The sequence below is a fragment of the Gopherus flavomarginatus genome, chromosome 3 (assembly GCF_025201925.1).
Source record: "Gopherus flavomarginatus isolate rGopFla2 chromosome 3, rGopFla2.mat.asm, whole genome shotgun sequence".
NCBI lineage: Eukaryota > Metazoa > Chordata > Testudines > Testudinidae > Gopherus > Gopherus flavomarginatus.
The window spans coordinates 94053632-94081591 of NC_066619.1; the positions used below are offsets into that span (position 1 = coordinate 94053632).

General features: G+C 46.3%; 3 protein-coding genes across 10 annotated transcripts in view; 1 reads left to right on the plus strand and 2 right to left on the minus strand.

Moving 5' to 3' along the window:
* The window catches only part of LOC127046791 (uncharacterized), a 541802-nt gene that overhangs the window by 280732 nt on the left and 233110 nt on the right, over positions 1–27960 (minus strand). The gene's annotated exons all lie outside the window — the stretch shown is intronic.
* The window catches only part of LOC127046786 (uncharacterized), a 396910-nt gene that overhangs the window by 116583 nt on the left and 252367 nt on the right, over positions 1–27960 (minus strand). The window lies entirely within an intron of this gene.
* RFX3 (regulatory factor X3) overlaps positions 1–27960 on the plus strand; it is a 253853-nt gene that overhangs the window by 48789 nt on the left and 177104 nt on the right. For 2 of the 8 annotated variants that reach the window (XM_050944274.1, XM_050944280.1), the window contains exons 2-3: positions 6637–6685; positions 15495–15585. The exons of 4 other annotated variants lie outside the window; for them this stretch is intronic. The gene's annotated coding sequence lies outside the window, so the exon portion shown is untranslated. The remainder of the gene's footprint in view (positions 1–6636; positions 6686–15494; positions 15586–27960) is intronic. 2 more of the 8 variants (XM_050944275.1, XM_050944279.1) reach the window with 1 other exon arrangement.

Sequence of the window (27960 nt, forward strand, 5' to 3'; positions counted from 1 at the left end):
ACCTTCCCTACCTGGCCCTCCATACAGGTTTGCAACCCCAATGTGGCCCTCGAAAAAGTTTGCCCACCCCGGTATAGACCATCCCTGAGAGATGTTCATCTAACCTGTTCTTAATCTCCAGTGAGATGGATTCCAGAACTTCCCTAGATTATTTGTTCCAATGCTTAACTACCCTTACAGTTGGGAAGTTATTTCTAATGTTTTCCCTTGCTGCAGTTTAAGCTCATTACTTTTTGTCCTGTTCTCAGTGGAGAAGAACAATTTATCACCCTCCTCTTTATAACAACCTTTTACATATTTGAAGACTGTTTTCATGTTCCCCCTTATTCTTCTCTTTGCCAAATTAAACAAACCCAGTTTTTTCAATCTTTCCTCATAGATCATGTTTTCTAGATCTTTAATCATTTTTGAATTTGTCCTGTTGAATTTTATCCCATTTATTTCAGTCCATTTCTCCAGTTTGTCAAGATAATTTTGAATTCTAGTCCTGCCCTCCAAAGCGCACGCAACCCTTCCCAGCTCGGTATCATCCTCAAATTTTAGAAGTATACTCTGTGCCATTATCCATTATTCACCACTATTCATCAGGACTGCAAAGAGAATGAAAGGCTGTCCAGTGTCCTCCCAAAGGATCTCCTCTTGGATGTCCAGTTGTATTTGATTATACATACATACATACATACATAACATAGTGTCCCCAAGTAGAGTAGTGGCCTATTCAACCAGATCTCAAGAAGCTTCTGGCTCATGATTTCAATTTGAACATTTATAAGGCAGCAACCTGGTCATTGTTTCATATGGTTGCCTCTCACTATTGGGCAGAATAGCAAAGATAACTCATGATAAGATCTGTTGTATATCATCTTGCTCCATCTTTTGTAGTGCTTAGCCAAATAGAAGTTTTTGTCTAACTCACTTTTGGATGAAAAGTCCCCCAATCTTCTCTTGGTATCTTTCGTCAAAGAAACTTATTAAATTTTGAAGGAGAAAAAAAGTTCAGAGCTTTATTTGGTTTTGGAATAGTTTTCCTCTTTCTGCCCTTTGTTGGAGAATATTTGCTACTTTTTTTTTCTCCCCATCAGTTCAAAGTCTCTGGAGCAACAGGTACTCATGAGGATAGAAAGGTAAAGTAAAGTAATGGAAACTTTAACTTTATCTTCTCCAGAGTGTAGTCTATCAGAACCTACTTCGTGCATTTTATTATCTGTTGTATTTCATTGATTAGACATGCATAGGGGTATCCATCCTACTATAAACCTCCTATCTGCAGAGTGAGGGAGAGAAAAAAAATGGAAGGACTCTTAGTTTTAAATAAAAAGCTTTCTGCCTTGATAATGTTTGAGTAATGATTTTTCTAAAATAGACCTTAGATCTTTGTATTTCCTCAGCTATGGTAAAATGCCTAGTGTCTGAATGTGACTGTATTTCCTTATGCAGGCTAGCAGGGGAATTTGAGATATTGTCAAATTAAAAGTCACACTTCTATCAATTATTTTTAGTTCAAGATTTCTCAGTCACGAGAGGAACCTCATATACTACCTCTGATGCTTGAGGAATAAAGGCAGAAGACCAGTACAAGACTGAGAACAATGGGTACACACTTCAGAGAAAGTGAAATTATGGATAAGGAAAAATAATTTCACATTTTTTTCTCTAATCTCTTTCAGTTATATAATCTTAAATGCTTCTTGTGCTGATAGATTAAAAAAAATCACAAAAATGCAGTATTTTAAGTTGGTGTTCCTTTTTAACTATTTTGTTTGCTTAGTGTCCTTAATGATTACTAAAACTGTACTTACTGATTACATAAACTGAAGAAATCTTCAACTGAAGTAATCTAGCAAATGAAATTCAAATAATCTTACAAAAACCATAACTCATTATAGGTCCAGTAGTCAATCAGGTACTATACATGCTTCAAATTTTCAACTATATTAATAAAAATAATAGTTTAAAAGTGGTCAACATAGTTCATGTTACAATTTAAAAATAACATTTTACAGATGTGTTAAAGTCCTACAAATGTAAGTTTGAATACAATTCTGTTGTGCACAGATTAGTTGTACTATGAATAGGTCTTGCAGAAAAATTGTATTAAGTCTCCCATAATGCACATCATTATTCTAATAAAATAAGCACTTGCAACATGGTTCAAAGCAGGAAGTAAATGCTCTGTTTGCACAGTCAAATAAATACAAAAGTATACATATCGCTGAATGTGTGATACCACAAGTATGTTCACCTATGATATTTGAACTGCAGTCATGTGGGGCTTGTCTTCACTGCAACAGTTAGCATGAGTTAGTACACTCCAGTTACTGCACCGGAGTTAGCTTAGCTTGAGTGAGAGGACCACACAGCAAAACAGCACTGGAATTGCACAGTGATTTGATTAGCAACACAGAATGATTGGATTAGCTTCTGATGTACAGCAGCCCAGGCTAGCTGCTTTAGTACAAAGCTGCCTGGATCCTTGGGTACCTATTCAGGTGGCCACCACCTGCACTATTGTGCTAGATCAAGCAGAGCTAATGCGTGTGTCTGTTTATCCACTCTGCGAAGGATGATTACAGCTACAGTGTAGATGTATTCTTAGCCCTGGTCTACACTGTGGGGGGAATCGATCTAAGTTATTCAAGTAGCTGAAGTCGACGGATTTAGATTAACTTACCGTGGTGTCTTCACCCTGGTGAGTCAACAGCTGTTGCTCCCCCATCATCTCTGCTTACGCCTCTCACGGTGCTGGAGTACAGGAGTCGATGGGAGAGGGCTCCGGGGTCGATTTATCACATCTAGACTAGACGCGATAAATCGATCCCCGCTGGATCGATCACTGCCTGCCGATCCGGCGGGTAGTGTAGACATACTCTTAGTTTATATTTTCTTTTACTACTCTGTGAAGACAGAGAAAAAAAATTTCCAGTAATGAGTGCACTTCGATACAAGCAGGACAAAGGATTCCTTATTGTGTCCCATGATTCCCTGAATTAAAAAGCATATGCACACTAGTTTCTGAAGGGTCGTGAGGGTTTTTTGTCGCAGTTGTAAAAATGGGGTAATTTAAAATGATTGTGCAGGCTAAGCCATATTAGCATATTTTGAAAACAATTTAACTTTGTGTTGTTATGAACACAACCTTAGAGTTTAAAAAAAAAAAATATTCCTATATCCCAGTGTTTATGAGGACTTCCAAAATTGTAATTTTTTAAATCATGTCTTTATTTTCTAAGGCAGTAAGGGCTTTCTTATCTTTATTCAGGGCAGCAAACATCATTATTTGCTGATGCTCAGTTTTCAAGATCAGGGACAAAGCATGGTAGTAGGAACAAGAAACGTATGAAACAGCAAGAGCAAGGAGCCGGAACTAGTTGAGGAAGCAGGGACTTTGTGTCCGAGGTCTAGGCAGTAGCAGGCCTAGTGACTAGATGCTCAGACAGGGTGTGGGGACAGGAAGAGGAAGCTTTATATCCAGTGGTGCCCAATCAGCATATGCTGTCAGTCATCTTACACAGCTGAATCAGCAGGTGTTGGGTATTAGTAGTAGTTCCCTTGTCAGTGCGTGAAGGTGCTGAATATAAGATTCCGACTTGGCAGCCTCAGGGGCCTGGATTTGAGACTGGTGGTTCCTGATAGATCAGTTCTCTACTTATTACTTTTTTTTTTTTAAATAAAGATTCTTGCATAAACATTTGGTTATTTTAATTGAAACCTCTTCTGGATGTTGGTTATACTCCCAACGTTACAAAATTTAACAAGAAAAGCTTTACTGCAGTCTGTGGTTTCTCAGACACTTGTGGTTTAAAATGTTCTTTGTGGGGGATGTTTCCTTTTGCAATCTTCACCTCTTACCTGGATGGATTATATTAACAATTGAATATCTTCCATCAAAAGTGATATCAAAGTCTGAGAGAGGAAATAACCAACAGAATTACAGGCAAGCATCCTGCATAATACCTCTATAGAATAGATAACATAGTTATCTCTGTCTTGTATACACTGTGGGACTATATAACCATGTATGGGCTGTTATAATTTCTAAATGTCGTCCAAAGACAATGTTGTCCAAACTGTTGGGACTCAATATATTCCAGAATGGGGCTGAAAAGCCAATGATTGGGAGGTCCAAAAATCTTTGATATCTAATCTGTATCTATTTTAGATACTTACTACATCACTGTAGTACCTGAACACCTCACAATCTTTAATGTGTTTATCTTCACAATCCCCTTGTGAGGTAGGGAAGTGCTATCATCTGCACTTTACAGATGGAAACCTAAGGCTTAGAGATGTTAAGTGATTTTTACTCCTGGCCACATATGACATCTGTGATGGAGCAGAGAATTGAACCTGGCTGGATCTCCCCATCCTAAACTAGTGCCCTAACCACTGGACCATCCTTCCTCTCTAAATTAAGGGTCTGGCCTGTCTCTCACTATTCAGCTGTGACCTAAGAGAATCCAGTCAAATGATATCTTCAAGGATGCATAATTACCAATGAATAATTTAATTGCTGCTTTATAGTCATCTCTTGAAATTGATAAGATTAAGTGAACTATTTTCTTGCTCTTGCAAATTACTCTACTTTGATATTTTCCACAGTAGTTGTCCATCATGAAATTATAGTCATTAGACATGAAAAAACCACTGTGTACATCCTACTGGAATTTTACCATTAGCCTTTGTAATAGATGATGTATAATATGATATCTAAATCTCTCTCATATAAAGTGATGGAAAAACACAGGTGTATTGATAGATCAATGAGATTTTAAATGAACTGATTAAAGTCGTGTCAGCGTGAACAGTCTGAATTCTTTACAAGTCCAATAACTATCTCCCTCAGTAATGTTCAGTTTGTGCCGGGTGGGTGTCTGTGGTTCTTGGGATCTTGTTGCGTGGCATTTTTGTAACTTGTTTTTTGTTCCCCTCTAACCTCCCTGAAGAATATATAGAGGTCTAGATCTATGTTTTTAAACTCTAATCCCCAAAGATACTGTTGGAGTTGACTGATAAGTTAAAATTTTGTTTGCAATTTGGTTAATAATCAAGAAGTTTCCCAGGACAAAGGGACAAATGCAGAAGGACATGCTCTTTAGCCAGCTGTCTCTGTATTCAGGAAACTATTTTTACTGTTCTTACATGGTTTGAATTAGTGAGGTCTCATTCAAAACACTTCTTCTTTTTTTTTTTTTTTTTTTTTTGGTTGATGTGCCCCGATCAAAAAGCCTTTTATTAATGATTTATTTGTAATAATAAAAAACCCTAATATTTCTGTGGCATGTTAACCAAGGGGATTGTAATGTGTAAATCCTAGTGTGAGCTGTGCTGTATGATTGACTAAGTAATATCTGATGTCACAATTTCATCACCCAACAATGAGCTAAGCACCAGCACAAAATCAGGATTCTAATCCAAATGAGGCATTTGTTGAATGGCCCAAAGTTCTGTGTAAGTAATGCTCTCTCTATCAATAGCTATAAGAAACTGGCCGAGGAATGAGTCTTGCAACTAATTTCATATAGGTATGCGCACAAAACTATAAACTGCTAGATACGAATAGTACTCCTAACAGAAGATACAGTAGATCATCAGTTGGCTCTAAGGAAAGGAGTGTTTGATGTAGCATCTTTTCCTTAGAGTCCTGTGTTAAAAGGGGCACACTTTTGATGAGTGGAGCATTTCACTATTAGTATGTTACACCTGTTCTCAGGATCTACACTTGCTACCTGTGGGTCCCTAAGAATTTGAAGTCTGGTCTTGACACTTTTAAGCCTACATGATTAAAACCTGCCTGTTTGGGAGACTCTCTCCATGTGCTATTGCCAAGTTATAGCACTTAGCTACTGCAATGCTTAGACTTTAGATCTGTGGTTCTCAAACTTTTTTTTTCGTGGACCACTTGAAAATTGCTGAGGGTCTAGGCAGACCACTTAATGACCTTTCCAAATGATGTTTGTACTGTTAGCTAACTGTTATAAAGCGCTTTGGATAAAAGCGCTATATGAAAAAAAACCCCTTAATAATAATTAACCTTTTTTTGTTCTAAAAATAAAAGCACACAACACATATTTTAATATCACTAGTCTTACCTTTCTGATGTGATGGATGTGCCCTCTCTCCCCCACCGTGGCAGCCCTGGAGCTGAGAAGGAGGGCCATTTCTCCCTGGCAGCTGCAACTCTGGAGCTGGGGAAAGTGGTCTCTTTCTCTGGCTGCCGCAGCCCTGCATGTCCCAAATTCCCCCCATCTCCTCTTCTCACCCCACTGCTCCCTCCCACCTGCCCCCTATTCCTCCCCAGGCCACTACCTCACCTTACATGTGCATCTTCTCCAGGGTCCAGGTACCTAATTAGTGGAGCCATACCTGCATGGGAACCTTAGAGGGAACTATCCGCAGAAGACCTGAATGGAGCTTGTGGACCACAGTTTGAGAACCTCTGCTTTAGATAACGTACAAAATAAATTACGATCAGTGGAGATGGTAGCTCAGGAACTTCGTCAGTTTAAAAGGGAAGGGCAGCTGGCAAGGAGCTGTCCATGTTGGGGCTTGACTCTGAAATTCATTCCCTCACCTCTTTACTCTGAAATAGCCCAAATCTGTTGATGAGGGCATGCTGCATAATCCAATTTTGCTCAGTTTTCTGAGGAGGAAGAAGTTGGAGGAGAGCTGCTCTTTCTTGGAGAGGGTAAGATATATTTTTTTAAGATTAACCTTTTTGGTTGATTATTTTTGACTTGAAGGTGAAGAAATGCAAGGTCTACTCACCTGTATAATAGAACAACTATGTAGCGAGTAGGGGAAAGGTTAGGGATTTAACAAACATAACCAAACAATAATTACCAAAGTTTTTATGTTTTAAAATTATACTTGTTTGTTGTCTGCCTGTTGGTGCTGGTCTGTATTATCTTTTTAGATTGTAACTACATCTGATCAGGGACCATTTCATATTTTGTGTTTGTTGCATGCTTGGCACAATGGTACCCTGATCATGATTGTAACATTTAGGCCAGGGGTGGGCAAACTTTTTGGCTTGAGGACCACATCTGGGTGGGGAAAGTGCATGCAGGGCCATGAATGTAGGGCTGGGGCAGGGGGTTGGGGTGCAGGAGGGGAGTGCAGGATGTGGGAGGGGGTGCAGTGTGCAGGAAGGGGCTCAGGGCAAGGGATTGGGACGCAGCAGGGGTGCAGGGTGTACAAGGGGGCTCTAGGCAGGGGGTTGGGATGCAGGGTGCAGAAGGGAGCTCAGGGTAGGGGGTTGGGGTGTGAGAGGGTGCAGGATGCGGCAGGGGGATCAGGGCAGGGGGTTGAGATGAAGGAGGGGTGCGGCAGGAGGCTCAGGGCCGGGGGTTGGAGTGCAGGAGGGGGTTGTGGGTGCATGGTGCAGAAGGGATGTGGGCTCTGGCCCGGTGCTGCTTACAGGAGCAGTTCTGGGATGGCAGGGGCACGCAGGAGGGCTAAGACAGGCTCCCTGCCTGCCTGCCCTGACCCCCCGTCGCACCACACTGCTCCAAGAAGTAGCCAGCACCATGTCCCTGGGGAAGAGTAGGCAGAGGACTCCATACCCTGCCCTCGTCTGCGGATACCTCCTCTGCAGATCCCTTTGGCCACGGTTCCCTGTTCCTGGCCAATGGGAGCTGTGGTGGGGGGGCGGTGCCCATGGAGCCCTCTGCTCCCCCATCCCCTAGGGGGGCTGTGGGGATGTGGTGCCGGTTGCTTTCAGGAGCTGCACAGGGCCTGCGGTGTCACAGGGATGGCAATCCCGTGGGCCAAATCCAAAGCCTGATGGGCCAGATCTGGCCCATGGGCTGTAGTTTGCCCACCCCTGATTTAGGCACTAGTGAAATACAAATAATAAATGGTAAAAAAAAAAAACTTTGTTCGTGTGGCATTAAGGTTGCCTGGTGATAATTTGTTCCATTCCAGGACACTGAGTTCAGGAAAATTCAGTGTTCTGAAAACCAGAAAATACGGAGTTGAGGTAAACACCCATGCAGCCTTAACTCTGCCCCCAGGAGCTGGCAGCATTCACTAGGAATTATCTACCTGCACTTCAGCTGCATTGACTGTGTTAGTTGTATCTGTATTGAATGGTGGCGAAATATTTTGGAGCAGCTTGGAAGAGCTGTGATTGTGATATAAAAAGATATGGGGATTAGTTTGAGGAGCGCTATAGAACTTTGGCTGTGATATGAGGAGATCTGGGCCTAAGTCCCTTCTCATGTGCTATCAAAAGAAGGAGATGGATGTGTATTTTGAGGTTCAACTCTTCATCATTTCAATACAAAATTGTGTAGGTTGTATCAGTAGCACGGCACTAGGTCAGGGATGGCCAACCTGTGGCTCTGGAGCCACATGCGACTCTTCAGAAGTTAATATGCGGCTCCTTGTATAGGCACCGACTCCGGGGCTGGAGCTACAGGTGCCAACTTTCCAATGTGCTAGGGGGTGCTCACTGCTCAACCCCTGGCTCTGTCACAGGCCCTGCCCCCACTCCACCCCTTCCCACACTGTCCCCTGAGCCTGCCGTGCCTCTCCCCCTCTCCTGAGCCTCCTGCACGCCACGAAACAGCTGATCGGGAGGTGTGGGGAGGGAGGGGGAAGTGCTGATTGGCGGGGCTGTCGGTGGGTGGTAGGTGCTGGGAGCAGGGTGGGGGAGTAGATGGAGGGCTGCTGATGTATTACTGTGACTCTTTGGCAATGTACATTGGTAAATTCTGGCGCCTTCTCAGGCTCAGGTTGGCCACTCCTGCACTAGGGCTTCTTGCCATGAGTATCATCAGTAGTGAGATGAGATATGAAAGCGGTCTCTGGATTAAAAAGTGTGGTATTCTGTCAGAGGAGTAGGCTCAGTGTTTTAGGGCAAGTAGCGCCTATGCATCATAATGAAAAGACAAAGTGTATGTGTGGTGTGGGCACCCAAAGAGGGCAGAGTTAAGGCTGTGTGGACATTAACTTTAACTCTGGATTTCTTCGTTCTTCTTCGAGTGCTTGCTCATATCGATTCCAATTAGATGTGCGCGCTCTGCGTGCACATTCGTCAGAAGATTTTTACCCTAGCAACACTCGGTGGGTCGGCTGGGCGCCCCCTGGAGTGGCGTGCTGTGGCGCCGGATATATACCCCTGCCGACCCAACCGCCCCTCAGTTCCTTCTTACCACCCATGTCGGTCGTTGGAACTGTGGAGTGCGATTTTACTGACCTCCACCTCCCTAGCTACTCGTAGTTCTCTAGTTACTTTTTGTGTATATAGTTCAGAGTTATATAGTTATAGTTAGTGTTATAGTTAAGAGGGGTTTGGGGATTAGCCTCTTCCCTGCACCTGGTGCTGGGGCCCATGCCCGGTTCACCGAGTTTCAAACCGTGCTCTGCCTGTCACAAGCCGATGCCAACAGGAGAGCCACACAACTCCTGTCTTAAGTGCCTTGGGGAATCTCACCTGGCAGACAAGTGTCACATTTGCAAGGCCATTAAGCCGAGAACAAAAAAGGAGTGGGACTTTCGGCTAAAACACCTCCTCATGGAGGCGGCTCTTACCCGTCCGCCTTTGGCACAGAGCGCTGGACAATCGGCGGGCAGAAGTGCCTTCTCGGCACCGGCCAGCACCGGCACCAAAGTTGACTCGGCACCACTCCCTCTCCCCGAGGTTGAGAAAGCCTAAGACTCCTGCTGCTTCTGTGCCACCTGCACCGCAGCCAAAGAGCTCATCTAAGTCAGATTGCCTGGCACCGACACCTGCCGCAGCACCGACAACGTCGGCACTGTCGATTCTGGTCCCACAAGGGCCGTCGAGTCCGGTGCCTGTCAGCTCCATGGCGTGAGCTGTGGTTGAGCTTACTATTCCATCCACACTGGAGACATTCTCAATGGCGAGGGATCTGATTGCCATGACAGAGTCGACGCTGCCTCAACCCTCCGACACCGCCGGTGCGGGTTAATACAGTCTATCGGCAAGCCTGCCTTGATAAGACCATCCTCTATTGGCACAGCAGAGCGACACCGTTCATGATCACGGTACCACAGACGTTCTAGGTCCCGTCGGTGCTCCCGCTTCCAGCGTCGCTCGCAGTCCCGGCACCGTTCTCCTCCTCGGTACCGGTCGCACTTGCGGCACCGTTCAGTATCTCATTCGCCGGGCCGCTACTCTCGGCACCACTCCAGCTGCCGGCACCGCTCCACCGTGACTCCCATAGTCGCTCCCAACGTCAAGCCTGGAGATCTCAGTCGATTTCCCGGCACCGCTCCAGTCGTGGGTCCCGATCTCGTTCCCGGTACCGGTATGCCTCCCGGTACCGGTCCCCGGTGCCGAGTAGAGCAAGATCCACTAGAGACAGAGACTCTGCCCAGGGCTTTTCAGCCCCTCCATGGCCATCCAGACACACACCAGTGTCGTCCCACGCGGACAGCTCTTATGCACAGTCTTCCAAGAGGCCCAGGCCCAGGCCCAGGCCCAAGGCCCCCATCAGTGGTCATTCTGGACACCTTGGGCGTACCACCAGGCCCAAGGCGTACCAGTAGTTCCATCCCGCTCTGTCCCTTCAGAGTACCAAGTGCCAGTGGCGACAGTTAGCCGTCCCCCTCCAACTGCTACGGAGGAAGCCCCAGTTCAACCATCAGACTCCCAGGTTCCACTGGAGCAGGAGGTCGCCCAAGAGCAAGAGGCCACACAGGACCCGCTCGTCCCCGGCATCTCCTCTTCCTCTTCTCCAGATGAGGCGGTGGCAGGAACATCCTCCTTGGGCCCTCCTCCAATCGACCTGAGAGCCCATCAGGACCTCCTGAGGAGGGTAGCACTCAATATGAACCTCCAGGTGGAGGTGGTCCCAGAGGTAGAGGACCCGGTAGTGGGCATTCTGTCGGCGGATGCCCCCACCAGAGTGGCCCTACAGTTTATTCGGACCATCCAGGCCAATGCTGATACTATATGGCAGTCTCCAGCCTCTATCCCTCCTGCAGCCGGGAGAGTCGAGCGTAAATACATGGTGCCCTCTAAAGGGTTCGAGTACTTGTATGTCCATCCTCCTCCCTGCTCACTAGTCGTCCAATCTGTTAATGAGAGGGAACGCCATGGCCAGCAGGCGCCAGCCCCGAAATCGAAGGAGGCTAGGCGAATGGACTTACTCGGCCGCAAAGTGTACTCGGCAGGTGCCCTACAGCTCCGGGTGGCAAATCAACAAGCCCTGCTTAGCAGCTATAATTATAACACCTGGGCGGCGGTGGGTAAGTTTACGAAGCTGCTCCCTCAAGACTCCCGCTAAGAGTTTGCTACCCTCTTGGAGGAAGGGAAAAAGGTGGCCAGACCTTCCCTCCAGTCTTCGTTGGATGCAGCTGACTCAGCAGCCAGGACTCTGGCCTCGGGTGTTGCCATGAGGCTCATCTCATGGCTTCAGGTTTCAAGCCTCCCACCGGAGCTCCAGTATACCATTCAGGACTTACCATTTGATGGTAAAGGTCTCTTCTCGGAAAAGACTGACCCTAGGCTGCAAAGTCTAAAGGGCAACAGGGTCATAATGCGCTCTCTTGGCATGCATACGCTGGTGACCCAACGCAGGCCTTTCCGTCCCCAGCCTCACCACCCGTACTCTGCGCCTAGACAAAGACAGGACTTTGGCAGGCAGCGCGGCCGAGGTGGTCGTAGATGACAGTCAGGACCCCAAGGGGGCCAAAATCAAGGTCCCTCGAAACCACCAGCGGGACCAAAGACGAACTTTTGAAGGTGTGCCCGAGAGCAGCATACTGGTTACAGGCCAGGATCCTTTTCCTCCCTTCTCCAACCGTCTCTCCTACTTCCTCCCGGCGTGGTCCCAGTTAACTTCAGATTCCTGGGTCCTACGTACGGTGGAGTATGGGTACCACCTCCAATTTATTTCAACACCGCCTTCCCACCCTCCAATCCTGTCCCTCTTCAGGGACCTCTCTCACGAGCAATTCCTCTTGCAAGAGGTGCGGACGCTTCTCGCCATGGGAGCTATAGAGGAGGTACCAACGGACGAAAGGAGCAAGGGGTTTTACTCCTGTTATTTCCTAATCCCCAAGTCGAAGGGAGGTCTCAGACCTATCCTAGACCTGCGAGGACTCAACCAGTTTATGATAAAGTTGAAGTTCCGCATGGTATCCCTGGGGACCATTATCCCATCCTTGGATCCTGGCGACTGGTATGCCGCCCTCAACATGAAGGACGCGTACTTTTACATCGCCATTTTTCCTCTGCACAGGAGGTTCCTCCGCTTCGTAGCCAACCGTCAGCACTTCCAGTTTACGGTCCTGCCATTTGGCCTTTCTGCAGTCCCAAGGGTATTTACAAAGTGTATAGCCGTAGTCACCGCCTATCTCCGCCGACGTCAGATACATGTTTTTCCGTATCTGGACGATTGGCTCATCCGAGGGGCCTCCGAGACACAAGTCACCCAGCATGAGGGCATCGTCAAGGATCTATTCACACGTCTAGGCCTGATGATCAATATAGAAAAATCCACTCTGGTTCCCACGCAGAGGTTAGACTTCATAGGAGCTATCCTGGTCTCCAATCTAACCAGGGCCTGCTTACCACAGCCGCGGTTTCAGGTGATGGCAACAATTTCCCGACGACCTCGGCTCGCACTTGTCTCAGTCTCCTGGGTCACATGGCTGCCTGCACGGTCGTGATGAAATACGCCAGGCTCCGCCTCCGTCCTCTCCAAGCTTGGCTCAATTCGATATACCGCCCGGGCAGGGACCCAATAGACACGATAGTCACCATTTCCCCCGAGCACCCTAGGCTCCCTAGACTGGTGGCTGACTCCCTCCCTGGTGTGTACAGGGCTGCTGTTCCATCCGTCCCAACCCTCAATGTCCCTGATGATGGACGCGTCATCTCTCGGCTGGGGTGCTCACCTCGGACACCTTCGTACTCAAGGCCTCTGGTCATCTCAGGAGCTGGCATTACACATAAATGTCCGAGAACTGAGAGCAGTCCGCCTGGCATGCCAGGCATTCCAGCAACATTTACAAGGCCGTTGTGTCTCAGTGTTTACAGACAACACAACGGCCATGTACTACATAAACAAGCAGGGATCCTCCCCCTTTTGTCAGGAGGCCCATCCAACTCTGGGACTTTTGCATAGCCCACTCGAAAGACCTGGTTGCGTCCTTTCTCCCAGGGGTTCGGAACACTCTGGCGGATCGACTCAGAAGGTCCTTCCTGTCTCACGAGTGGTCGATCCGCCCGGACGTATTTCATTCTGTTTTCCAGAAGTGGGGATTTCCCCACATAGACCTGTTCGCTTCCCGCGTGAACAGGAAATGCCAGATGTTCTGCTCCTTCCAAGGTCTCTCCCCAGGATCGATCTCGGACGCTTTCCTGATGCCGTGGAAGAACCAGCTGCTTTATGTGTTCCCACCATTCCCGCTGGTTCACAAGGTCCTGCTAAAACTCCGCAGGGACACAGCGAGCCTAATCATGATCACTCCAGCGTGGCCCAGGCAGCACTGGTACACCATGTTGCTCGACCTGTCGATAGCCAACCCAATTACCCTGCTACTCCACCCAGACCTCATAACTCAGGACCACGGCAGACTTCACCACCCAGACCTGCAGGCCCTTCACCTCACGGCGTGGCCGCTGCGTGGCTAAACCAGTTAGAGTTATGTTGCTGTGCATCAGTATGACAAGTTCTCCTGGGTAGCAGGAAGCCTTCCACCCGGTCAACGTATCTGGCCAAGTGGAAGTGTTTCACCTGCTGATGCGAAACACATAATCTTACTCCCACTGAGGTCCTGATTCCCTCTATTTTGGACTACTTCTGTTCTCTCAAACAGCAGGGCCTAGCAGTATCATCACTGAGGGTACACTTGGCAGCCATCTCTACCTTCCACCCAGGAGAAGGTGGCCGTTCCGTGTTCTCACACCCTATTGTTTCCAGGTTCCTCAAGGGCTTGGAGCACTTATACCCTGAACTACACTGCCCCGCCCCGACCTGGGACCTCAACCTGGTTTTAACCAGACTTATGTCTCCCCGATTCGAGCCATTAGCAACCTGCTCGCTACTCTACCTGTCTTGGAAGACAGCTTTCCTCGTAGCCATTACATCGGCCAGACAAGTCTCCGAGCTTAGGGCTCTTACGGTGGATCCGCCATACACTGTGTTCCACAGGGACAAGGTGCAGTTGCGACCACACCCAGCATTCCTCCCTAAGGTGGTTTCGGCATTTCATGTTAACCAGGACATCTTTCTCCCGGTCTTCTTCCCAAAGCCACACTCAACATGACGGGAGCAACAATTGCACTCCCTGGACGTCCATAGAGCGCTCGCATTTTATATTGAGCGGACAAAACCCTTTTGTAAAATGCCCCAACTCTTTGTCACGGTAGCTGACCGAATGAAAGGCCTACCTGTTTCCTCTCAGAGGATCTCATCTTGGGTGACGGCGTGCATCCGCACTTGTTATGATTTGGCTCATATTTCCCCAAGCCACATCACCGCGCATTCTACCAGGGCTCAGGCTTCATCTGCCGCCTTCCTGGCTCGTGTACCTATCCAGGAGATATGTCGCACAGCTACCTGGTCTTCGGTCCACACCTTTGTTTCACATTATGCTCTGGTTCAACAGTCCAGAGATGATGCAGCTTTTGGCTCAGCAGTTTTGCATTCTGCAATATCTCACTCTGACCGTACCACCTAGGTAAGGCTTGGGAATCACCTAATTGGAATCGATATGAGCAAGCACTCGAAGAAGAAAAGACGGTTACTCACCTTTGTAACTGTTGTTCTTCGAGATGTGTTGCTCATATCCATTCCAAACCCGCCCTCCTTCCCCACTGTCGGAGTAGCCGGCAAGAAGGAACTGAGGGGCGGTTGGGTCGGCAGGGGTATATATCAGGAGCCATAGCGGCGCCATTCCAGGGAGCGCCCAGCCGACCCACCGAGTGTTGCTTGGGTAAAAATCTTCTGACAAACGTGCACGCGGAATGCGCACACCTCATTGGAATGGATATGAGCAACACATCTCGAAGAACAACAGTTACAAAGGTGAGTAACCGTCTTTTTTCAAATATTTGAGTTTTGCTGAACTGGATGTTCTGGAAGAGCATGAACTATTACTGGTCATGTTAATTTTGTATTAATAAACTTTTTTGCCATTTAATTTACTAGGTTTTCAAACAGAAGGAAAAATGCTTGTTGGTCATTTAGATAGCTGTAATGTGGGGGGAGGGATAGCTCAGTGGTTTGAGCATTGGCCTGCTAAACCCAGGGTTGTGAGTTCAGTTCTTGAGGGGGCCATTAGGGTTTTGGGACAAAAATATTTCTGGGGATTGGTCCTGCTTGGAGCAGGAGGTTGGACTAGATGGCGATCTGAGGTCCCTTCCAACCCTGATATTCTATGATTCTATGAATTCTCATCCAAATTTGTATCTGATATGCTACTGTGGCTACGTAATAATCAGATGAGCTAAATTTTATATAGCTTTTTCAGCAGTAGATATCATAGAACTTTACATCATTATCTGCATTTTACAGATAGGAAACTGAGGCGTAGAGAGCTGAAGTTACTTGCCCCATCGTCACCCAGCAGGGCAGTGGCAGAGCTAAGAATAGTTCCAAGCCAAAGGTATTTCCACTTCTAAGCCACACAATTACTATATGTTTTCTCTGTGCTCCTCCCACTTCCTGTACATTTTGTTATACTGGAATGGGGATAATGGCCATGCTTTGCAATGTATAGTTGCTTAACAGGGTGGGAGAAATCTCATCCATGGTCTATGTCCAAAAACCTTGACAGTTTTATTACATGGTTGTTGCAGTAACTATAAGCATGTGAGAGAAGACTGGTGTGTCTCTCTCCTTCTCCTTTCCCTACCATATGTAGCCTGCCCTCCAAAATGTCCAGCTCCCTTACTCCTTCGTGCCCCATAAAGCCATGAATTAGGGCTATAGAAGCCATTAACCTGTAAGATATTGCTCCATGCTTTCTCCTGCAGCTCCCCTGTCTTGCTGCTGCATTACGCATAGCCCAAACTGCACACTGAGCTGGCCCCTCACTCCAGATGTGATTTTTGCCCCTGCTTCAGCCAGGCATGGCCAGGTCCAGTCCACCCCTCCTCCAATCCAGGCTCTTCCCCTACACACTCTGGTGAGCCCTGTTATCTCACACCAGGGTGGCGTGTATCTTAACTACTTACTCTCTGGATTTCAGATGTTTAAATTTATGTTACCTTCATTAGCCCCATGCCAGATTCCAGCTTGGAGGGAGATGGGCTAGGACACCCAAAAAGGGTGTTCCCCAGATCCTAGAAAAGCATGCAGGGAGAGGGGCTCAGACCCCCGCAGAGGGGGAGGACTCCCCCAGATCCTAGGTCGCACACACGGAAGAGATTTCAGTGACAGCCCATGTCACTCAAAAACCCACAACAATTTCTGCTCTAATTCTTTAATCCCTCCTGTCTTCTCCTCTTCTAGTTCCTCCCCTCTCTGCCTTACCTGACCTCACACAACCCCTCTTCCCTTCCTTACCACCCCTTCACATAATTTAGCCCCTTCTGGATCCCTCATTGGAGACCCAAGCCCCTCTGCCTTTTGCCACCTACTTTTGTACTCCAATCACCCTTTCTCTCCTAGTAAGCATTTGCATGTGTAATTTATTTTCTTAACAAAACAAAACAACTCCCCCCCGCCCCCAATAAAATCTTTGATGGAAGCAGATTTTTGCAGATGTTAACAGTTCATTCTCAGATTTCTGCCCAGGGTGTGTTTCTGAAGTTATTGGAATCTGGGAAGTTAATTAAATGCTCTTATTTCTGGAGTCTCTCTCTTGGGAACCCCTGGCTCAGATGCCTCCACGTTTGGCTAATTAACCCTACCCTATGCTGCCATGAGGCTTGGCAAATGACAAGACAATTTGTATAAGCATGTGGATTTTACAGCACTTAGATTCGTCCTTTAAATATCACTTAAAGGCTTTCCAACCTTAGCTAGAGGAGAGCATTATAATATTGCTCCTGAGGGAATTCTGTGCCAAAAAATTAAAAATTATGTGCACAATATTTTAAAATTCTGCAAATTGTATTTGTCAATAAATAAATGTGGCTCCAGCATGGCAGTGGAGAGCACAGGCCACTGGCTGCATTGAGGTAGGAGAGCACCCTGAAGCCCCCACCTCCCCTGGTACAGAGACTCAGCAATAAGGTGTAAGGGTTGGGCTTGCCCCAGAAACACTCCGGGGCCCTGCCCCTCTGTGCCAAGTGCATTAAGTGTGGGTGGGCAAGCTCAGCCCAGCAGGATCCATGTGTGGAGGGGCTCAATGTGAGGGGATCCAGGTGTGGGGTCAGAGGTTTATCTGCGGGGCAATCTGGGTGAGGGCGGCTCAGTGATTGATCTAGATGCCCAGAGGCTCACTGGGGGGTTCTGGGGCAGTGGGACTCTCTAGGGGATCCAGGTTGTCATAACCTTAGTCCCAGATTTGGACCTTAGCGTCCAAAATATGGGGGTTAGCATGAAAACCTCCAAGCTTAGTTACCAGCTTGGACCTGGTACTTGCTGCCACCACCCAAAAAATTAGAGTGTTTTGGGGCACTCTGGTCCCCTTGAAAAACCTTCCCTGGGGACCCCAAGACCCAAATCCCTTGAGTCTCAAAACAGAGGGAAATAATCCTTTTTCCCTTCCCCCCTCCAGGTGCTCCTGGAGAGATATACAGACACAAGCTCTGTGAATCCAAACAGAGTGATTCCCCCTCTCTGTTCCCAATCCTGGAAACAAAAAGTACTTTCCTATTCCCCCAGAGGGAATGCAAAATCAGGCTAGCAAATCCAACACACAGATCTCCCCTGATTTCTTCCTCCCACCAATTCCCTGGTGAGTACAGACTCAATTTTCCTGAAGTAAAGAAAAACTCCAACAGGTCTTAAAAGAAAGCTTTATATAAAAAGAAAGAAAAATACATATAAATGGTCTCTCTGTATTAAGATGATACAATACAGGGTCAATTGCTTAAAAGAATATTGAATAAACAGCCTTATTCAAAAAGAATACAAATCAAAGCACTCCAGCACTTATATTCATGCAAATACCAAAGAAAAGAAACCATATAACTTACTATCTGATCTCTTTGTCCTTACACTTAGAAACAGAAGATTAGAAAGTAGAACTACTTCTCCAAAGCTCAGAGAAAGCAGGCAGACAGACAAAAGACTCAGACACAAACTTCCCTCCACCCAGAGTTGAAAAAATCCGGTTTCCTGATTGGTCCTCTGGTCAGGTGCTTCAGGTGAAAGAGACATTAACCCTTAGCTATCTGTTTATGACACAGGTGAAGGTAATTGGGGCTCAGAGGGGGAGGGGGGAAACTGGGTGTGGGGGTCTCAGTGGAGGGTCCAGGTGCTGGGGGACTGGGGCTTGATATGCTGGGGGCTCATTGAAAGGATCCAGGTGTAGGGGAGTAGGGGTTGTCAGGGTGAGGGGTCGATGAGCCTGCTTAATTGGGAAGCCCCAGCTGCTACTGAGAGGATGCTCAGTCCCACATTTTCCCTCCCCCTGACGTATTCCATCTCCTCTTTCTCCCCACTGCCTCTTTCCCCCACCTCGTCACCCCTCCTTCCCCCATTTTCCTCACCCTCCCTTACCCAGTCCCACTGCGAGCACTCACTGTTGCATGGAATAGAAAACAGGAAGGCACCCAGCACAAAGTAGGGGAGCGTGACTGGCATTAGGACCCAAGAAACGGCGTTCAGCTGCAGAGTCAGTGGAGCCCAGACACAGCCTCCTTCAGCTGGGCAGCTCTGCACTTGCAGAATGACGGGGGGCAGTGGCATATAACCCCATGTGCACCCCCATGCCTCACCTCTGTTTGGAGGGGGGGAATCCTCCCCCCCCAAAAGTGCACCCATGATCACCCATCGCCCTACCTCCCCATGCGGCTTCCCTTTGCTTCCCTGCTGTTTTCTGCAGGGAAACACAAGAAATCTATGGGGGAGAAGGTGTTTTCTGTGGGCACGCAGTCACGCAGAATTCCCCCTAGGAGTAGAATATTGTCTGAAATGAGAGAGAGAACGCAGGGGAGGGTTTCCATACATCCATCAGCAGCATAGCATTCAGAGAAGTGTTAAGTGACCCATTCATCTCAATGAGATGGTCTCATTTGAAAGAGTTTGGACTTAAATACTGCCTGAAACAATAGCTCTGAGACATGTGAACTGCTCCTTTAACGTCAGTGGGTGTTCCCTTCTCACCTCCCCAGTGTTGGAGAGTTTTTGATATATGTGAAGCATACATATTCCCTGCTCCTCACTCCTTCTCAGTGTGCTCTTGCCTTGGTCCATGCTCTGAGCTTGCCTGATCGAAAGTCCTCACTCAGGGCTTGTCCACAGTGGCACTTTACAGCGCTGCAACGTTCTCGCTCAGGGGTGTGAAAAAACACCCCTGGAGTGCTGCAAGTTTCAGTGCCATAAAGTGGCAGTGTAGACAGTGCACCAGCACTGGGAGCCGCGCTGCCAGCACTGGAAGCTACTGCCCTCATGGAGGTATTTGTTTTTTTTCTCAGCGCTGGTGCCGCGAATACACAACCATGTTAAAGTGCTGCTGCAACAGCGCTTTAATGTTGCTAGTGAAGACATACCCTCAGAGGGACAAGGCTCCCCCAATCCTGTCCCACATGGTGGGGGGAGACTGGAGGGAGAGAGGCTCAGACATTCCGAGAAAGTTAAGACCCCCAGAACTTGGCATACATGAGAGAGGCAGGGTGGGCAGGGTCCTACAGATCCTGGTGGGCACATTGGGGGGCTCAGATGCTCCCAGAAGGCCAGTGATCTCCCCTCCCCAGATCACATGAAGCAATTAGGGAGTGGGGCTCAGACCACCCCCAGAAAGGTAACGGTCCTCCAGAAAATACAGGATGAAGATGCTTTCTGTCTTTTAGACTTTTACATAAGCAACACATTTTAGAAGTGAACAGTGCACTTAACAAGTCAGAAATTTAGTGTATCTGACAACTTTCTGTGCATGAAGAAATAGTAAAGAAAGAGACTCACCTGTGACTATGACAGACTGAGGTGTGAGTTTTTGTGTTTTATTTTTGCTGTCTCTTCTCTGCCACCTTGTGGGCTAATTTATTTTCATTCCAGAATGGCATCTTGCTGTTTACTGAAGATGACTTTTTCTTTGTGTTCTCATTGTCCTTTGTCCTGATTTGGTATATTCTGCTGCTGTTTTATACTCATTTTTATTTTCAAATTTGGAGTATAATGAAATTATTGCTAGCATTTTATATGCTATGGTAACATTAACAGAAAGCTGATCATTCAAACTTATGCAGGCATTTCTGCAATAGTCTCTAACTTACTGAATCGGTCATGCTGATAGTTATAAAAATTACAAGAATGGCTGTTGATGATTGGATTTTTGCTTCTTACTGATCTGCATATGATGATTTGAAACAATCTTAATTGCACGTGAACTTTTTGTAAGCACATATTTCTTTACTCTCCCATTGCGTACTCTCTTGGGTCCTCCTTATAAAAATAATCAATAGCAGTCTTTAATTAAGGTTTACAAGTTTCATCAGTTTGTTTGTCAAGATAATTTAAGAATTAAGTTCAAAATGTGATCAAAGAAAATATACTACAGACATTAAAGCTTGGAGTAAGAAATCAAAGCTTTTGCTCACCCATTTAACCCTCCCCTCCAGAAATCAAATGTATCAGTATATAATAATACCTCTCCTGACTCCCAGGTAAAGTAATCGATCCAACAGAAGTTGAATCTGTTCTGTTGAAACATATAATCAGGGAAAAGAGTTTTGATGGGAGTCAAAGTGTGGTCAAATTTCTTCAGAGCATTCTATCCCAGTCTACTGCTTGGGTCAGTATATATCCTCAGATGGTTCAAAGATCAAGATAATGATTTGCATAAATATCAAAGTTCATCCTCAACTTTTATGTTCTATTTATGCCCATAATCCTGTGTTTCATTATCCATCACTAACTAGTGTACCTGCTACTCGGGCCATTGATACAGACTTACATAATGCCAGTTTTAAAAATTCCTGCTGCTAATTTTGGGATTTTCATTTTATCTGTTATAGTTTAATATTTTAATTGCTTTTCTGTGCATTTTTGGAATTCCAGTACAAAAATATTTAGATTTTTTTGATACACATGAGATGGAAAATGGCTTTGAAGTTAGATACATTAATGTGCCTCACATTATAGAAAGACAACACTAATGCACTGAACGAGGTCTGAAATCCACTATAAGGCTTTCTCACTTCAGCTAACTTTTGGCAAAGTCTGCTTAATGTGCATTGACAAAATGAGAAGTATCATTTTAAATTAGCCAAATGAATGAACATTCATATTCAAATCCAAAGTAATTGACAAATTGATAAATTGTCCTGAGCTGAGAATTGCATCTTTGCCCCCCACAGCCTTTGTTGGCTTAATGAAGGAGAAAGGGAGTAGAAGATGGAAGATATCTATGAGGGAAGTGGACTGTTTAAGGGGAGCTGTTGGTAGTGGGGAGAAGAAAGCAGACATCAGGGAGGAATAAGGGAGTGGGAGCAGACTCTGAGTATGCTGCACTGTACAACTGCACATACACTGGAAATGGGATTCGGGAAGCAGGAGGGAAACTGGGAAACAGGAGAGTTAAAGGGTAAGGTGAATCTCTGCCCCCCTCTAGTAAAATTATTTCTCATTTCCAGAGAAGTGGTTAGAGTCAGAGAAGCACAACAGCATTAGCTTTCTTGAGCTAAGAGTGGATATGTTGGCTTTGATAGTTTTCAATAAATCTATATATGAAGGCACACAAATTTTACATCAGTAGTCTACCTACATAAATAAGAAAAACAAGAAGCTCCTTCACTTGATGTTTTCAGAAAGAGGCTGGATAGCCATCTGTCTTGGATAGTTTAGATACAACAAATCCTTCATCCTGGTAGGAGGTTAGACTAAATGACCTTGGCAGTCCCTTCTAACCCTATAGTTCTAAGAAGTTTCAGCCTTCCAAAAGGCAATAATAGAGACTCAAGTAGGCAGTCTGCTACAACAGAGTTGATACAGGCAGAAAGTAGTCGTCTATCCATCAGGTCTATGTACATAAGGGGTATCCACAGTTTAAAATAATAATAATTTTAAAAAAGGATTGGCCGTAGCAGCAACACAAAACAGGAAATATTAAGGAATGATTACTCTGAGTGTCAACAATTTTCAGTCTCTAAAGCAGATGTGGATGGAACACCAAAATAAAGCTTTGTTTTTTAAGGGGCAAGGAACCCAAAGTCAAAGGAGAGAATAAGCTGTAGGAAGCATGGGCAAAAGATATTTTGTGTCTATTTCTACTAATACTATTTGTAGGTCAGCTAATACATAAAATAAATGCAGCAGAAGCATATATAATGACCAATCAAATATGACCTTGATTTTTCTAATCCTACTATAGCTATAGAAAGTTTTCATCATGAGTGATCTCTCTATCAAGCACAGTAGATCTCAGTCAGGGCACTTGGCACAGATTCATTGAAGGAGCTTTCCCATTATTAGATTTGTTTTGTTTTAGAAAGAAAATTCATATTTAAAGCTAAAATTTTATCTTTAATTTTTATTGAAAATATATGACGCAATAACCTGGACTCTAAATCTGAGCCTTAAAGATGAGCTGCAAGTACAAACTGTTGTTATGTCCTGAAATAAGCTGAATGTCCTTATTGACCAACCAATAAAAAAACATTCAGCCTATAAGTTTACCCCTTCTGTGAAATTTTCTGGCTGTTTGTTGTTGCGTAATGGATGAATATTATAAGTGCAGTTACAGAGTTTTTGCATATTCTGGTTTGGGTTTAACAAGCAAGGTGATGATGTTGGATTTTATGGAGTGGGGAAAATGTTTTAAAGAGGGTACAGTAAAAGTTATTTCTTTGCTCAATGTCTCTGCAGTTTAGTAAGAGAAAATATTCAGTGTACATGTCAGAGCTTAAGCAGACTTTCATTTTATCATTTCAGTTTGAATTTTCAGGCCTTGGCTACACTGGAGAGTTGCAGTGCTGGTGGTGGCTTTACAGCGCAGCAACTTACTCACCGTCCACATTTGCAAGGCACATATACCTCTGTATCTCCCTGGCTACAGTGCTGCATGTACCCCACCTCTGCCTGGGGAATAACGACTGCAGCGCTGGTGATGCAGCGCTGCTCCGCCAGTGTGGCCACCAAAAGCGCTGTTGTTGACCTCCAGAGGTATTCGGAGATATCCCAGAATGCCTGCTCAGCCACTCTGCTCATCAGTTCAAACTCTACTGCCCTGGCCTCAGGTGACCCGCCCTTTAAATGCCCTGGGAATTTTAAAAATCCCCTTCCTGTTTGCTCAGCCAGGTGTGGAGTGCAATCAGTGAATCTTTGCAGGTGACCATGCCTCCCCGCGCCAAACAAGCCCCAGCATGGAGCAATGGCGAGTTGCTGGACCTCATCAGTGTTTGAGGGGAGGAAGCTGTGCAGTCACAGCTGCGCTCCAGCTGTAGGAATTGAGATACCTATGGGCAGATATCAAGGGCCATGCTGGAAAGGGGCCATGACCGGGATGCGATGCGGTGCAGTGCGGAATTAAAGTGAAGAAGCTGCAGAGTGCCTATTGCAAAGCCTGTGAGGGAAACCGCCGCTCTGGTGCTGCCCCCACGACCTGCCGTTTTTACAAAGAGCTGGACGCGATACTTAGGGGTGACCCCACCCCCAATCCGAGGACCACCATGGACACTTCAGAGCGGGGCGGGGGGAGTTGGATTCAGAGGAGAAGGGGGAGGAGGAAATCGAGAGTGAGGGTACTGGGGTGGGGGGAGACACCCCGGAGTCCCAGGAGGCATGCAGCCAGGAGCTCTTCTCAAGCCAGGAGGAAGGTAGCCAGTCACAGCAGCCTGTACTTGGTGAAGGACAAGCAGAGGAGCGGGTTCCCGGTAAGCGGCTTTTATTTTCAGGATGGAAATGTTTTGGGAGAGGAGAGAGGGTTAGGGCTCCATGCATGCATGCATGCCTAGATGTGGAATAGGCCATTGATGTGGTCTATCACGTCGCGGTAATCGGCCTCGGTAATCTCTTCAAAAGTTTCAGCCCGAGTGTGGGCAATGCACTTGCGCAAGTTTATAGGGAGAGCCACTGTGGTCCTTGTCCCAGTCAGGCTAATGCGTCCGCGCCACTGTGCCGCGAGGGGTGGGGGGACCATTGCTGCACACAGACAAGCTGCATAGGGGCCAGGGCGGAATCCGCATTGCTGTAGAAGACCCTCCTGCTCTTCCCAGGTGACCCGCAGCAGCGAGATATCTTCCAGGATTAGCTCCTGTGGGAAATGTTGGGAGAGTGTTCAGTGTAGGTGCCCCCTGCAGCTGTTTGCTTTCCCCAATGCACAGAAACCCCAGCACAGCCCTGAAGCAATCAGTCCCCCTTACTCACCATTTCGGGGCTCCTGTGGGTTATGTGTGCTCTCTTTGGTATGGGAAAATTATGCTAAAGTGAAGACTGTAAACTCCTTCACTGTGTGGGAATAACTGTCTGAGATATAAACAATGCTGCCTCTCTTAACTGTAGTCTTTTTTTCCTTCCACAAGCGACCTTGAGTTCTCAGCTGCCCGCGTTAACAGCAGCTTAAAAGACTCCAAAGCCTGCGGAAGAAGCTGCGAAAAAGCAAAGACAAGCTGCTGCAAACAGTTATGGATCACTCTGCCAGAGAGAATAAAAACTGCAGGACTGGAGGGAAAGGGAAAGCAGGATCCGCCAGAGAAATGCAGCGGCCAGGAAGAAAAGCACAAAGCAGCTGATAAGCATCCGGGCGCGCCAAGCGTACTCTATCCAGGCGCTCGTAGCCATGCAGGCAGAGCACTACCGCACAGTCTCCCCCCCTCCCCTCCCCCGTCCCAAAGCTCTTTCCCTTGTGCCCCAATGTGAGCCCCAAACCCCCTTCCCTGGCATCCAGGTTCTTACCTCCACCAGCTGCCTAAAACACCTATACGTTCACCAACCAGCCCTGAGAACTACGACCCTTACGCTCTGCACTCAACCCCCATCACCATGCAGTATAGGCATCCTGAAGTGTAGCAGCCATTGCACAGCACTCCAGACATGACATATTCAAACCTGTGACTGTACAGTTCCCCACCACACCCCGCTGTCCTTTTAGGTTCCCAAAATTTTGTGTGTTTGTCAATAAACTTATTTTCTTTTCAATAAATGAATTCTTGGCTTTGAAAACAGTCTTTATTATTGCAGAAAGTCAAAGATACCTTAGCCCAGGAAAGAAACAGGCACTGCAAATCAGCTTAGGAAAAGCACATTCCTACTAACATTGTAACCACTGCACTTCACTCCCGTGCAAGGCACCAAACATTACTGTTGGTTTTCAGCCTTAAATTCCTCCCTCAAGGCATCCCTGATCCTTGAAGCCCTGTGCTGGGCCTCTCTAGTAGCCCTGCTCTCTGGCTCTGCAAATTCAGCCTCCAGGCGTTGAACCTCAGAGGTCCATGCCTGACTGAATGTTTCACCCTTCCCTTCACAAATATTATGGAGGGTACAGCACGCGGATATAACCGCAGGGATGCTGCTTTCCCCCAAGTCTAGCTTGCCAGACAGAAATTGCCAGCACCCTTTTAAACTGCCAAAAGCACACTCCACAGTCATTTGGCACCGGCTCAACCTGTAGTTGAACTGGTCCTTGCTACTGTCAAGCTTCCCTGTATACGGTTTCATGAGCCAAGGCATTAACGGGTAAGCGGGGTCTCCAAGGATCACAATGGGCATTTCAACGTCCCCTACCGTGATCTTCCGGTCTGGGAAAAAAGTCCCTGCCTGCAGCTTCCTGAACAGGCCAGTGTTCCGAAAGATTCGTGCATCATGCACCTTTCCAGGCCAGCCTGTGTTAATGTCAATGAAACACCCATGGTGATCCACAAGCGCCTGGAGAACCATAGAGAAATACCCCTTCCGATTAACATACTCGGATGCTAAGTGGGGTGGTGCCAGAAAAGGAATATTCGGCCCATCTATTGCCCCTCCACAGTTAGAGAAACTCATTTGTGCAAAGCCATCCACAATGTCCTGCACGTTCCTCAGAGTCATGGTTCTTCTTAGCAGGATGCGATTAATGGCCCTGCAAACTTGCATCAAAACGACTCCAATGGTCGATTTTCCCACTCCAAGCTGGTTTGCGACCGATCGGTAGCTGTCTGGAGTTGCCAGCTTCCAGATTGCAATAGCCACCTGCTTCTCCACCGGCAGGCAGCTCTCAATCGCGTGTCCTTGCGCTGCAGGGTGGGGGCGAGCTCCTCACACAGTCCCATGAAAGTGGCTTTTCTCATCCGAAAGTTCTGCAGCCACTGCTTGTCATCCCAGACTTCCATGACGATGTGATCCCACCACTCAGTGCTTGTTTCCCGAGCCCAAAAGTGGCGTTCCACGGTGCTGAGCATTTCCGTCAAAGCCACAAGCAATGTTGCATCGTACCCGTCAGGCGACTTGCAATCTTTGTCGGATTCCTCATCACTTTGGCACTTAAAGAATAGCTCAACTGCCAAACGTGATGTGCTGGCGAGACTCATCAGCAAAGTCCTCAGCAGTTTGGGCTCCATTTCCCACAGAAATCATGCTGCACGGAAACCGTTGGGAAAGTCACAATGGCGCCAAATGTGGATGCAAAAACAGGGACTGCTGGGATACAAAGCAATGCATCACGGGGCGTTGGGACAGGAAGCAGAATGACCCGCACCCTTCCGTCCCCTTCCCACAACCCACGGCGCCAAAATGGGACGAGGTGCTCTGTGGGATAGCTGCCCATAATGTACCACTCCCAACAGTGCTGCAAAGGCTGCAGTCTGGCCACACTCCAGCGCTTTCCCTACACAGCTGTACGAAGACAGCTGTAACTCCCAGCGCTGCAGACCTCCAAGTGTAGCCAAGGCTGCAGTTTTACTTTTCCCAATGCACATCGCAACCTTTGCTTTATTTAATAATTTAACAGAGGTGCTTCTTCTAATCATCCATAAAGTATATTTTTGCAACCAACAGTTTTATGAATTTAGATTATTTTTTTAACATTACTTTGCATTGAGAGGCTTTACATCTGTCTATATTTTGGTTATCCTAATTACAGAATTAATATTATAAGTGTATTTTGGACATCAGTGTCTTTGAAATATTACGAATTGTTTTTGAAAAAGGATACAAATCTATAGTTTTTATATCTCAAGTATTTCTACTTCATTGTTCTACAGGATGATTAATATTTTATAATAAAATTCTGTTTTCCAAGAAGAAAAAACAATCAGGGTAAAATATGAAAAATGTTTTAGTTTGTCCAAGGCTAATGTTGACTTAAATAAGTCTAGGTCTTCATGGTTGACAGCTGCGAATAATTAGCTTTTTCTTCCTTAACAAAGAAAGCAAATCGAGCCGCAAGACATTCATTGCCTTTTCTGTCATCATCATAATAATGTATATATTTAACTTCTGCATTTCTTTAAATTTATTTAGGTCTAAGCTGCCTATATTACATATAATGGGAGTGACAAGTGAACGCTGAAAAGTATATTTGTGCTGCAAGAGGGAGAATGATTGACAGCTGGGTTCTTCTTTATAAGAAACAGCAATGTTTCAGTGCTTTATTTTTTTAAAATCCTAAAAATATCATTCTTAACACTGTGGAGTTTAGAAATAAATTTTGAAAAAGGGTTGCCATTTGCACTTCTCTTAGTGCGGAAACAACAAAGGTAAAATATTCTAAAAGATCTTTTTCAGTTGTGTAAGATGTTATAGCTCTATGCCAGCACTGCAAATTACAGAGAAAAGAATATGGATTTTGGATTGCTAAAATAACATTTTTTTCCTCATTCCTAATTGATTGAAAATCTGTCTGCTTGAAAGAAAGCAAGTAGTGACAAAACCAATGCAAATATATACACATGAAAAGCATAGGGACATAATAGTTTGATTTATGTTAAAAGCGTACCCATTTGATACGAAGCGT